The 14151-nt window shown below is 32.9% G+C and overlaps 1 protein-coding gene and 1 long non-coding RNA gene across 4 annotated transcripts in view; both read left to right on the top strand.

Moving 5' to 3' along the window:
- The window catches only part of NOVA1 (NOVA alternative splicing regulator 1), a 174561-nt gene extending 174446 nt beyond the window's left edge, over nucleotides 1-115 (top strand). For all 3 annotated transcript variants that reach the window (XM_069560231.1, XM_069560229.1, XM_069560232.1), the window contains one exon: nucleotides 1-115. This exon is cut by the window's left edge and continues 5712 nt beyond it. The gene's annotated coding sequence lies outside the window, so the exon portion shown is untranslated.
- Nucleotides 116-8400: 8285 nt separating this feature from the next.
- Nucleotides 8401-12377, top strand: LOC138423374 (uncharacterized). Its single transcript, XR_011250251.1, has 3 exons — nucleotides 8401-10056; nucleotides 11384-11436; nucleotides 12184-12377. It is a non-coding gene; the product is annotated as an uncharacterized lncRNA (long non-coding RNA).
- The last annotated feature ends 1774 nt before the right edge of the window (nucleotides 12378-14151 follow it).

The following is a 14151-nucleotide window of genomic DNA, read 5'->3' as shown; positions in this document are numbered from 1 at the left end:
AACAAGTAAAAACTGTGGAACAAGTTTCAAGCTCATTTTGGAAAAAAAAAGTTCTGTAGAAATGCATATTTGTATTTGTTTCTCTAATAAATCTGCAAATAGCTTTAAACACAAATTAGTTTTAATTATTTAAATTATGAGTTCTGTTAAGTAATATGTTTTTGCCTTATATTTTGTGAAAACATTGTCTCATGGAAATTAATAGAGGCTTATTGTGGAAATCAAGGTAGGTCTGCATTTATTTGCAAAGGTCAGGTATTTAGCATTTAAGTATGTTTACCTCTATGAAATGACTAAAGAATTTTTATGAGAAACACCTCTTTTCCCTGCCCCCATCAGCAAAATTACATCAGTTTGGCCACTGCCCAAAACAATAAAAGACCAATTTGCATCGCTTTAACTCAGAATCAAATAAAAGAGCAAAACATAAGTGAAATCATATGTTCAAATGGTTGATAATCAAAAGGTTATTAGATACAGATAACTTCTTTATGTATAGTAATGAAGAAAAGTTGGACGACTCTGAGCCACAGTGCCTCAGTTTTCTTTAATGTGACTTATATATTACGATTAAAATTGTTATGTAGAATACATATATTTCCCTTGAATTGTGACTTTGTAATAATACATATTTGAAAATTTTTAGGATAAGGTCAACTGTTCCTCTTATCAACTAATGTAGATTCCCAGTTTTAGAAGCACTGCTTTGTAAAGGATAGATATACTAGAACAAATACTGATATACTGATGTGCATGTGTGTGTGTGTGTGTGTGTGTGTATATATATATTTTTTAAAGTCATTCTGCTTGAGCAGAGATGCTAAATAAGCTTTTAGTTAAGGAATCAATTGAGTATTCCAATTCTACTGAACTGTGAAGAGCATTCAAATTATAATTAAGTCTTTGGCTTTGCTAGTTTATTAGTAAAATGTTTGGGGAGACCTGGCTTACAAAAACTTTAACATATGCTAAGAGCGTTATTCATTGGCTTATCCAATTTTATAGCTTTTGGTCAATAACAGGAATACTGTTTCTTGTCAATATTTAAGATTATGGGTAATGATACCACTTTTTTCCTTTGAAGGAATTATTGAACCTAATTTCAAAATGATGACTTCTCAAAATTTTCATGCTTTTTATTGGTATATTTTTTCTAAATATTAATATAAATCAAGCCTATAGTGTATACAGTAATATATTAAAATATTTCAGTGTGTTTACCAAACCATCTTGGATAAATTGGATTATTTTATGGTATTTGGATATTTTATGCTATTTTAGAGATAAATGCTGAAAGAGGCTCTGATAAGAGGAAGCCCATATAGACTTGTAGTGAGACCAATCCATGTGGAAATTGTATTGTAAAATAAACTATTACTTTTAGGGGGTAAACATAGGTAAGAATCAAATTGTAATTTAAAAAAAACTATTAGTAGAATACAAATTAACATGTTTTTTTAAAAAATGAACTGCTTTGAATCAAGTAAGTCAAAGCCTAACCATCATATTTCCAAAATATCTTACAGTAAAAAGTAGGAAACTTTAACATTCAGTTATGTACAGGATATATTTTTGGGGGTCCCTAATAAATTCTTAAGAAAGACAACTCTTAGAAATCTTTTAACATTTCTACCTAACATGAGGATTATGGTGTTTCTGTGGGGAGGGGTAATGTTTAAACACAGGCAGGTTAGGAGGATAGAGACAATTATCAGCACTATCTGCATTCAAACTACTTGTTTTATAAAAATTTATTCAGAAGGCCAAATACTTAATTCGCTATTTTCAGTTATATTTTCTCATTACTTTGGCAGTAGAGGGAAAACTTTTGAGGTTGAACTTCCTGTAAGGTTGACTTCATGAATTCTAGAAAATGTTATTTCTATATGTACTGCAAAGGCTTAATCCAGAGACCTTTACAAATTCATTTGTATTTTTTTTCCTTCAAGTTGATGAAACATTTTTATATATTCTACAGGTAAATGATATTACTTAGTTGTTCATTGTCTTAAGAATATGCTTATAATTTCAAAGCCTTAATCACTAATGCAGATATTTCTGAACAAAAGATTCTTTTAGTGAAATTTTAAAACTTCTAAAGAAATTTTCCTTGTACTGTATATTCCATTTAGGAACTATAATTTGACTGAATAGCTTAAAAAATTATACACATTGTTTCTTTTAATTGGCATCTTAATTGTTCTTTACACATCAACTTTTGCTATTATACAATAGTTTTCTCTAGATATCAAAAATATTTGAAGGTTTTATAGATTATTATAATGATGTGGTTTTTTTAACATTCTGAAAAAAATTCTAGATACTGATGGGTCTGCTCATCAGTATGCTTAAAAGCAGTCCCTGTACAAACTTCAAATCTGTTAGGCATTAGTTTCAGACAGTAAAGAATCTGCCTGCAATGCAGGAGACCTGGGTTCAATCCCTGGGTTGGAAAGATGCCCTGGAAAAGGGCATGGCAACCCACTCCAATATTCCTGCCTGGAGAATCCCCATGGACAGAGGAGCCTAGCTGGCTACAGTCCATGGGGTCAGAGGCTGACCCAACTGAGCAACTAAGCACAGTGCAGCACAGGCATTAGTTTTCATGTGGATTTTTTCACTGTGAATCAACTCAGCAATTCTAAATCCCTAGCTCAGGAAAAAAAAAAAAAAAAGGCAGGGGGAGGAGGGAAAGATAGTGTAAAAAGGCAAAGCACTGGAGAAATAGTCTTTCAAACAGTGACCAAAGTAACCAAATCAAAAGACCAGAGCCAGCCAGAGACCTGAACATTGCTCAGGCATGCAGAGGTTAGTGACAATGTAAGGTTATCTCTGTTACACGTTTGTGTATTATGAGTTTGCCATCTCTTGGGTATTATTTACAAATTAGTACTATGTTAATAGGTCTCCTATAGTGATAAACAAAGATATACACTAAAGTTACAAATGAAATGGCACATAGAATGTAATGGTACTGAAAAAAAAATTGCATTATGCTGATAATACCACCCTCCTTATCTTCATTACACCAACTATTTACAGATTCACACACACTTTGATAAATTTTTTTGCTCATATCTATATCACTTTTTACCCTGATATGAAGAAATCATGGATGAGAGGAACTCCTAATAATTTTTAAATTTTGAGCAGTGTTATATCTAAAAGCACAAAATTAGTCATGAGATTTAAAATGTAGGTGCAAAATCCCTATTTTTCTGAATAGGAGGTTATAACATTCAATTGAGGTTATACTGTATATACACTGATTCTAATTTTGAACTGAGTAAATTATCTTCACTGTCAATTATGCCATCATTTATCTATGATGAAACAGTAAAACTAGTATAGCTAAGCTTATCACACCTCTTTTTTATACCGCTTGAAATATTTGGGAAATGCAGAGTTAGAGTTTAAAGCATTACAAAATTAATTTGCTTATTAACATCAGCTTTATTACCATTAGCTTAAGTATATTCAAATGTCAAATTTTTGAAATTAAATTTTTGTGGGATTTTTAAAAATGCAAAAGAAGTAAATAAGAATTTTATCTCTCAAGTATTATTAGTGAAAGTATTTTCACAAAATAATTTCCCAATATGTGATACAATTATAACTGATATTTTCATTTTCTGCTATCTACAGAATGTACTTGTATTCCTTCTTTAATTTTCACTATTATAAGGTATATGTATTAACTTTATCCTTTTTCTCAGAAAATGGAATAATATAGAACTGCTGAGTCTCAAGGCATTATGAACTAAAAAATTGAGAATTTATCCCACTTTGCCAAGGACGTAAAGATTTCAAATTTATAAATTAAAATTATAAATTAAATGTTTTAGAATATTTTAAATAGTAAACAATTTTAAAGCAAGTTGTGTTTTTGTTTCCAAAAGTTTAAGTAGTCTGAAGATTTCAGAATAATAGCTATCATATAAAGCCAAATATACTACTAAGTAGGCTTCCCCAGTGGCTCAGCAGCTAAGAATATGCCTGCCAATGCAGGAGACTGAGGTTCAATCCCTGGGTTGTAAAGATCCCCTGGAGATGGAAATGGCAACTCACTCCAATGTTCTTGCCTGGGAAATCTCATGGACAGAGGTCCCTGGCGTGCTACAGTCCATGGGGGTTGCAAAAGAATTGGACATGACTTAGCCAAATACCAATTTTCCATGTTACCTCTTTATGGATACCTTAGTAAGTACAGAAATAAAGCCCCCAAGCATTTTTGGGGAATAACATATTCAAGCAATTGGAATAACATGGTAGGGATATATCGAATTACTTGTAATAAACATGTAGCTCTCCATCTGTCCAATGCATGGTTAGATATGTGGCCCTGGAGAAAAGATTTATTTCATTTTGAGTGCTCACAAGATTCAGTGTACTAAAAGACTTTCAGAGCTACTTTCAAAGTGCTATTGTTGGTTAACTTTGCTCTAGGAGTGAATAAGGAAAGTCCTGCCACTTGGTAGATTTTTTTTAAATTAAGCAATATATATTTTCTCAAACTACCAAAGAATGTATGTGATAGAGAAGGATTAAATGTTGAAAAGTTTTCTGAATTTTATTTGGATCTTCTAAACCTGTGGCAGTGGAAGTGACTTAATAATACATGTTCAGGAAGTGTTTAAAATTTGTTTAGGAAGTACACATTTCAAAAAAGAAAAGTAGCCCACATCAAAGTTAACATATATTTGGGAAAATGAATGAAAGTTGTATGAAATTATATGTAAATTTCTTTCTATATACATGAGACTACTAATACGTTGTTTCTTGGCTATTCTGTTGGGAATCTAAACTTTCAAGTATATTTAGGAATTTTGTATTTTTTTTAATTTATTCAATCCTTTAGTAAAATAAAGATTATATAAAACTTATCAAAATGTTAGTGTGTTATAAATTAACACATTATAAAAAAAAGTTCAGAAATGACATTTTATGAGAGACCAGTTTTTTTAAATATGGATAAGAGGTAAAGGAAAATTTTTAAAATTCTGCAATAGCAACTCTTTGTCTATCATTTGCTGTTCTTTTTCTGAGAGGCAGGAAATTTAAAATATGTGGAAACTTTCCATATCTGATATAAACTGATTTTTATATAGTTAAATTTTTTTCTCAGTCCCCTTAATGATCAAATGCACACTTTATATATTTTATCTTTCCTTATTTATTTGATTGTGAAAATAGGTGTGACAATCAAATTAACTCATATCCAATTTGATCATCACATTTAACTTATCTGGTTCCCTGGTGCCTCAGATGATAAAGAGCTGCCTGCAATGTTGGAGACCTGGGTTCAATCCCTGGTTTGGGAAGATTCCCTGGAGAAGGAAATGGCAACCCACTCCAGTACTCTTGTCTGGAAAATCCCATGGATGGAGGAGCCTTGCAGGCTACAGTCCGTGGGGTCGCAAAGAGTTGGACAGAACAGAGCAACTAACCTACAGAGACGTGCATATTTTTTTATATCTAGAATAATTGTAACACTTAAAATTTTAAGTCCTAGAAGTAGCTCAATTGTTTAATTGAATTGTTTCGATCACACATTCCTTATACTAAACAGGTTTTTTAAATTTCCAATATACTTATTTCTTTAATTAATTTCTTTAATATATGTATTTCCTCTTTCATCAAATGATGCTGTTTTCCAGTTTGGAAGTAGCTTTTGCATATTCACTACTAATATATTCATCTTTATAAGCCTACAGGATAAGCAAAAATATATGCTCACTGAAAGTACTGTATAAAATAGCCTGTTTGCTTTACACTTTAGAGTGTAAAGCACTCTAGAGTGATGGCAAGAATTTTAGGACAAGCATGTCCTTTCTATAGTAGGAAATTAATTGTTTCTAAAATAATAATAATAACGACCCAATAAGAAAAAAATACAACTATTAATCTCAAATATTTTAAAATTTTTACCAGTACCTTGCTCTCCAAATGAAGAGACATGTAAATCATTTGAGTTTATTAGATTTTCTAATTTGTATTATACCCTAAAGGAGAATCTAGGCTGTCCGAGGCAATTCATTCATCTAGCCCAGAATGGATTGAAGTTAATTCTCTAGAATAAATGATATTCAAAGTGAAACATGGTAAGAATTTAAGAGTTACAGATATGATTTCTATAATCTCAAAGCAAAAGCAGTAAATATCAGGGTGCTTGTTGCCAATTAATAAAAAGATTTTGTGACTCTTCTTAACTAGTTAGGTTATCAGAAAATTTAAAGAAGATCAGCTAGAGAATATAAATCTCACAGACAAAGCATGATATGAGGGAAAGAATGGAACTTGAAGAAAAGGGATTTGAATCTGTGTCACACCTACTGTTTATAAGCACTTTGTAGATTCTAATATCGTGTATAGAATGTGGGGGTCACAACTGCCTCAGCATGTAAGGATTAAATGAGATAATGTTTGTTTTAAATACCTAACTTTCAGTACCTAAATTCAACCTCAAGGAGATAAGAGATTTTCAGTAAATTGTCAATTGTGTCTAAAAATGAAATTCATAAACTATTGAATCAAAATCTAGTAGTTTGTGAATATACTTTACAAAGTATATGCATGAAGGATTCAAAGATAAAGACCTAAATTTGAAAAACGTAGACATAGAAAAGTACCTACATACAATACAAACGTAAGAGATGTTACATGTTTTCTCATAGCCATTTTTATTACAGTTCCATCTGGGTGACCCCCATAAAGATATTACAACAGATTTTTATTAAATATTCAATAGAATTCCTCCTAATGACTGAAAACAAATAGCAGCAATTCCCTAAATTAATCAAAGAGTAGGAAAAAAGATTAAACAAAGATGTGGCTTTTTAATCCTGGTTTATTAATTTGATAAAATTCTAATAACAGTCATGAGAAGCTATTTATGAACACTCAAGGAAAACACTTTTTAAACATATTTTGTGCCCATAAATTTCAATGAATAAATGAGAAACAGCTGAAAACTTGTAATATTCTGTAAGTTTATAATAGAAAAATTTGCAAATAATAAAAGACCTGCTGAAATTAAATGAACATTAGCAATTGATGACCTTGAGAAAATAAATTCAATGAACTGACAACAGGGTTATCAGATTGTCTGTTAATTAGTCTTATTTCAGTTTAAATCTTCCATAAACCCCCCAAAAAATCTATCATGTAAATAAATAACAGTAAATTCACCAATAATTTTACTATGTTGAATATTCATAAAATCTGACATAATATCTCAGCAAAATTTTGTTGTGTTTAGTACTTAGCTTTTTACATCTCAAATATTTTCCCTGTATAAATTTACTATTATTTCATCTTTAGTAAAGGTAGTGTATAATAAAATGGTATAGACTACTATTTTAAAAGGTCTAGTGCATATGCTTTATTAAAAGTAAGAGGAAATTGATCTGAAATTTTTAAAGGTAATAAATATCTGCTTGTAAGAACTCTTGAAAGCTAATGAAAAGATTCTGGGCTATGACACTATATCTTAGTGGAAGAATTGAGGATAGCAGAGAAATAATCAGGTCGTTAAAGGACTGCAATGTTCAAAGGTAAGTTTATACAATAAAGAAAATAGAGAAAATTTGGCAGTCTTTGTGGAGTATATTTTGTGGAATAATTTTAGCCATACTGATTTCCACAGAGTATATTTACAGCTTGCATAGCAAGTTTAATGTTTAAATAAATCAGCAAATGCCTACACTTTTATAATAAAAGATCATAATTGTAACCTAAACTGTTCAAAATGCTTTGACACTGCATCATTTCAACTTTTTTCTTCACTAACAATCTCTTGAAAATGGCAGAAACAGTATCAAATGTTTTTTTTTTTTCCTTTCACCTTGATAATATGTTTTCCTTAGGCCATGATAATTTACCCAGTTTCAATACTGGGGAGAAGGGCAAGGCAGACATAACTCTTTACCCATAGTGGGAACTTTAACACACACCATATTGTACTAAAGGTAGCTCTTGGGCAGTTCAAGATCCTATATTAGAATTTAAATCTTATGGTCAGGGTTTCTTCACCAGAATAGAAACAAAAAACAAAAGGTAATTTGGACAATCCCATGGGGAAAATTGACACTGCAGTTAATATTAAGTGGGCCTTTGAATCCTTGAAGTATTGTCATTTTAGTGACAGTTATTGGAATGAGAATATATTTTTAAAACATATTGCCCCACCTAGTTTGAACAATCAATACTTTGCTGGAGTTGGCTCTTAAGCTCAACTCCCATATTTGGCTAAGAAGCTGTCTTCATCATGCATATGATTTAGTGTACAGGCAAAGATTTAAAACATGGCTCAGTGCTTTTTTTCTGCTAGAGTGTGTTTAATTTTATTGTGGACGTAATATATTACTAGCTTCTTAGAAGGATAATTACAAAAGCTACATGGTCTGAGGAAATTTTGGAAAGGAATACAAAATGAAAACTCAAGACCACAGAATTGTTTTTCTACTCTGGGCAAGAGTTATTCACTGTAAAGGATATATTTAAATACTTTATAGAGGTTAACCAAATGATATTCAGTGTAATGTATTACATAAGAGCCTAACTATCTAGGATAAAAGTATATTTGCTGCCTTTAAAATGTTTCCTAAGACCAGCTATAGTGGAAAAGAAGCAAATACTGGGAGCAGGAGGAAAGTGCAAGATGGACATCCAAACTAAGCTAAGGCAGTGTTAACAACTCTTCATATTTGAAAACAATGGGATTTTAATAATTAAGCAGGTTTTTGTTTTATCAAATTGAAATATTGGCAATGGTAATCTCAGAAAATTTTCCTTGCTATGGTCTTGAAAGCATTAAATTGAATATTGTGTTTAACATTCAAAGTACACTGTTTTTCAAATGGCAAGAAAATTCCTTAAGTTTAAAAAGTCTATGAAGATTCAGGGAAAGAAGGGAAATGAATCATTCTTGAACTTAACTATGAAGTCCCGTTTATTCGGGCTTATTGCTAGTTTTAGTGTGTAATAAGCAACAGTGATCATCTTAATCATTTTTTGTAGGTGATTCTGTTCATTAAGAAGATAGAATAAGAAAATGAATATCCTAGAACCTAGATGTTTTATTTATTTATTTATTGCAATATAATTGCTTTACAGTGTTGTGTTTCTTTCTGCAGTACATTGAAGTGCATAGAGCTGATAGAACCTAGAAGTTTTAAATCAGTACTTTAAAATGATTACTTAATACCATGAATGTAATATAATGACTAACTCTTGTTATCATGGCCAACAAAGATAGTTCTCTGAAACATAATTTAAAGTATGAATTATAGACTAGAGTATGAAATTCTAATAGAGTCTAAGTGCAGTAAAAATTAATGACAAATAGTGACCCTAAGTAAAGGAAGGCTTTTTATCAGAACTTATCAATAGTCTATAGACTTTACCCAGTGCCATAGGATTATTGTACCAAATGTTTTTAAGAACTAATTCTGAAGGGAAAACATATTTTTTAACTTTACTGAAATTTTATCCATGATTGTCGAAGGGAGAAGTGATTTTGGTGTTATGGGAGGGAATTACTTAATTTGTGATCCATAACCCTTTTCTAACTCAGTCTTTGCTTGTTTAAAATGAGAATTCTCAATGTAAAGTTTAGAGACAGTTGCCTTGCTCGTGAGTGATATGTTTTACTTCTAAGGCTTAGGAGGAGAATTGTATTTCAATCCAAAAGCCTATGTTTGCTGGTCTAACTAGGGAAAAAGTTTTATTTTTATTTGCCAACTATATTAAAATTCCATGTCAAGTTGGTTATTCTACGATATTAGGAAACATCTTTTGTTGTTTTCGTAAGAGAAAAGCCATAGCGTAGAAATGTACATTCAAAAAAAAAAAAAAAAGATCCAGCTTTATTTTTCTTGCTGCCTAGTTTTCTCTAACTTCTCTGTCTGAAAATGATGTGAACATTCACTAGGAAAAATTAGATACGTGCAAAATATGAAGTATGGGCCTGGCATATTGAGTGAAACAGCAGCTCTCCACTGTGGGCAGTGAGAAGATTGAAGAGGATCCCATGGGAAGCAGACAGCAAAGATGAAGGTGGCATATCACCTCACATGTGTGTTTTACTCTACAGAGGCTGAAACACTCCCAAGCAGTGATCTCATTTGATTCCTCTTAGCCCACCCTTTACGTGTAAATTCAACAATGGGAAATTTTAAAATATACACAACAGACTTTAAAGCATCATACAAAAAGATTATGTATTTTTAAATCTAGTCCATAAATTTGGTTCTCTCAAATTCATGCACTGCTCTCAGTTTTATACTGTTTTTAGAGAAAAACCTTGAATTAGAAAAGAATGAAATTTTTGTTTATGAATTGACTTGTACTATTGAAGCTTAAAATATCAGAGGGACAAAATGAACAAATATGAATGTTTTAGGCAGACTAGCAAATTAGTATAAAAATCAGAAATTATCTGAAAAAATAAATACAAATAACCCCATAGAGCCCACTTTTCCCCCAACATTTAAGCCTGGAATGAATAAGTTTCTGTATTCATTGGATAATAGGTAATCTTGATTTACTTTTATCATTTCAAAATTTAGAATGAAGAATATTTCTCCTGACCTGTTCACAAATTTCATTGCTAAATCGATAAAGTTATTTCAATTTCTAAATATTAGGAATTTTGGCACCTTGGCTTTCAGGATAATCCAAGAAAGATGATCAAAAACTAGAGAGAAATTGCTTTTTGCCACTTTTATAGATTTTCATAGGTTTTTTTAACTTTGAAATGAAAAGTAAAAAAAAAAAATCCAATGTATATATCATAATGTGAATGTCAACTAACTTAAATCCCTATACCTAAACCTGTCCTCACATTCTATTACATAGTGTGGCTCAAAAATAATTTTCCTTTATTTCTCTAGAGGGCAAAAAATAGTAATTTAAAATGTGAATCTTAATATATTTTATCTGAAATTCTGACAGCATATATGCTGAATGCCTGATAATTAGGGCCAGAACCCTATGAAGTTCAGGTCACTGTTAGTATATGAAGAATATATGCCACATGGTGCAGCAACAGTGGTGATAATATTTAAATGTGTAGTGTGTTAAAATTTTAACCTGTTTGGTGTCTACCCAGTTTAGCAGCTCTCAAAAATAAGCCAGAATCTGAGAAGGTAAGTTAAAGTGTACCTGGGTTATGTTTTAAATATTATTCATTATAGAGACCCGACTTTCAAGAAATGAGTAAATATCCACCATTGACATAGTAAAAATTTAATGACCAAATGATGTTACATACTTCAAATAGCTCAATTAAGTAAATTAAGACAGGAAAGGTGAGAAATGTATTGTAGGCTCTCTTATTAAATTTGATTTAAGGTTTTTTTTTTTTTTTCCTTTTTCATTAAAGAAGCCCACATCTGGGGACACTGCAGTTGACTCCAAGAAGTGTGACTGGTTGAGGTCTGGCTCTACCTTTTTTTCCCTCAGTGTTGTTGTTAGTCACTCAGTCGTGTCCAGCTCTGCAGCCTCATGGACTATAGCCTACCACATTCCTCTGTCCATGGGGATTCTCCAGGCAAGAATACTGGAGTGGGTAGCCATTCCCTTTTCCAAGGAGTCTTCCTGACCCAGGGATGGAACCCAGGTCTCCTGCATTGCAGGCTGATTCTTTACTGTCTGAGCCACCATGGAAACCCTTTTACCCTCATCTTGGTCTTAAAAGTTTGTTTTTTGGTTTTGTTTTTTGCTGAATGATAAGGTAAAGTGTGATAGGCTAAAGTTCCCTGGTTGAATTTAAACAATTGCCTCCTAATCAAATCCATAGTTAAAAGTTTTGTAATGGCTCTTATTTTCAGCGAGTAGACACTGGACGTTGCTGTAAAGTTACTATATGAAATTAAATAATGCAGCAAAACTAATACTAAACTTCTGCCCACTGTAGACATTGTTTGCAGTTCACATTATATACAAATATATACAATGGTTCTTTTCCTAAGTATGAAGATGATCAACTCTTAGAAAACTATGTGGATATAACTGTGATATTCATGTTCATATATTTCTCAACAACGTCCTTGTTGGTCAGGTGTGAAAATACACCTGAGGAGTGACTGGGGCAAGCACTGCTTGATGGTAGCATCAAATCAACGCACAACTAGGATGGTAAGTTTTCACACTAATGGCCCAATTCTAAAAATCTCCTTTCAGAACAGAGTACACAGCTATGATTCTACAAATTATGTGAGAGTTCCATTCGGATTCACAAAACATCAACCTTGAAGACCCAGAAGAGCACCAACACCTACGTGTGATTTCCTGTGCTACCTTCACACCACAATGCGCATTACACTTTTGTCAAGTTGAGAGATCCTCATACTGAATAAAAATGTTTAATTCCTGAAGTTCAAACTTACATGTTTTCATATTAAATATCATCTTCCAACTTTGAGAAAAGTGATTTGGGAGATATTCCTTAGTCCCTTGAGAAAGGATCTAAGTGAGAAATTTCAAGAAAATGAGTTGCATTTTTAAAAGTTTATAGTCCTTTCAAAGGAAGGATAGTTACAAAACTAAATAAGATAAAAATTAGCATCAAGTAAGTCTTTTTTTCCACTACAAACAAGGGAGAAGTCTCAAAGTAGAGTAATGATGATAAAGTATCTTATATTTTATAGTAATTTTGTCACATAAAAATGCAGAGCATTTACTTTTATTGTATTAAGAGTCTCCCCAGTGTCACACATACAAGTTCATTATTTACTTAAGTTACTTATTCAGCACCTGTATGTGTCTTTCTAAAAGTAGTGGGTAACCATTCCCTTCTCCAGGAGATCTTCCCCACCCGCAGAGGAACCCACGTCTCACACTTGCAGGCAGATTCTTACCTTCTGAGCTATCAGGGAAGCCCCTCTAAAAGGCACAACAGTTTCTAAGTGGAACAAGAAAGATAAGGTACCTGAGTGATAGAGCTGACATTCCAGTGTGGAGTGAAAAAAAATAAACTATGAAGAAAATAGAACAGGGTAAAGAAATGGTGACATGGGACAGAGGTGGAGAGCAGTAAATTTAGAGAGGGGAGTTAGAGAAGGACCTTTTCAAAAGGCAAGACCTGCATTGGCAGGCTGATTCTTTGCTGCTGAGCCACCAGGGAAGGCAACACAACATTGTAAAGCAATTTTTCTCCAATTAAAAAAAAAAAAGGCAAAACCTTCTTTTCAGTCTTCCCTGTGAGTTAAGAAGAACCAGAGTCTAGTTATTCCCCATCTGTAGGTGAAGACAAATGAATAGCAGAGACTGCTTATTTTTGCCTGTGATTTTCATTCTTTCATTCAATAAATATTACATGCCTGTAATATGCCTGGAATTGGGATGAGTCTTAGGTTTATTAAGATAAAAAAGAAAGAGATCTTGTCCTGACATTGGAGGAAACATAAAAAGAAACCAAAGATTATACTATACTGTGATACTTGATATAATAACAGTTGTCTATAGGATGGGCTTCCCTGATGGCTCAGCAGATGAAGAATCTGCCTGAAGTTCAGGAGAAACAGGAGAAGCAAGTTCGATCCCTGGGTTGGGAAGATCCCATAAAGGAGGAAATGGCAACCCACTGCAGTATTCTTGCCTGCAAAATCCCACAGACAGAGGAGCCTGGCAGGCTACAGTCCATGGGATTGCGAAGAATTTGGACACAACTCAGTGATTAACACCTCGTGTCATATCAGCCCTTAATCAGTCATAAGCTAATCAAAAAGGAACACTTACTGGACATCTCTTTCTGCTTTATTTTGCGGTGTTGCCTGGAAAATCCCTTGGATGGAGGAGCCTGGTGGGCTGCAGTCCATGGGGTCGCTAAGAGTTGGACACGGCTGAGCGACTTCACTTTCACTTTTCACTTTCATGCATTGGAGAAGGAAATGGCAACTCACTCCAGTGTTCTTGCCTGGGGAATCCCAGGGATGGGGGAGCTTGGTGGGCTGCCCTCTATGGGGCTGCACAGAGTCAGATAGGACTGAAGCGACTTAGCAACAGCAGCAGCAGCAGCAGGAAGAGAGGGGACATACAATCTTTGTATGAAAATTTATCAAAAGATCGCAGAGTCAGACGTGACTGAGCAACTAAGCGCACACGTGTCTATAGTATGGTCACAAAATGCATGGGAAAATGCAATGGAGA

Source organism: Ovis canadensis, chromosome 18 (assembly GCF_042477335.2).
Source record: "Ovis canadensis isolate MfBH-ARS-UI-01 breed Bighorn chromosome 18, ARS-UI_OviCan_v2, whole genome shotgun sequence".
Lineage (NCBI taxonomy): Eukaryota > Metazoa > Chordata > Mammalia > Artiodactyla > Bovidae > Ovis > Ovis canadensis.
This window is presented reverse-complemented; position numbering and strand designations above follow the sequence as displayed.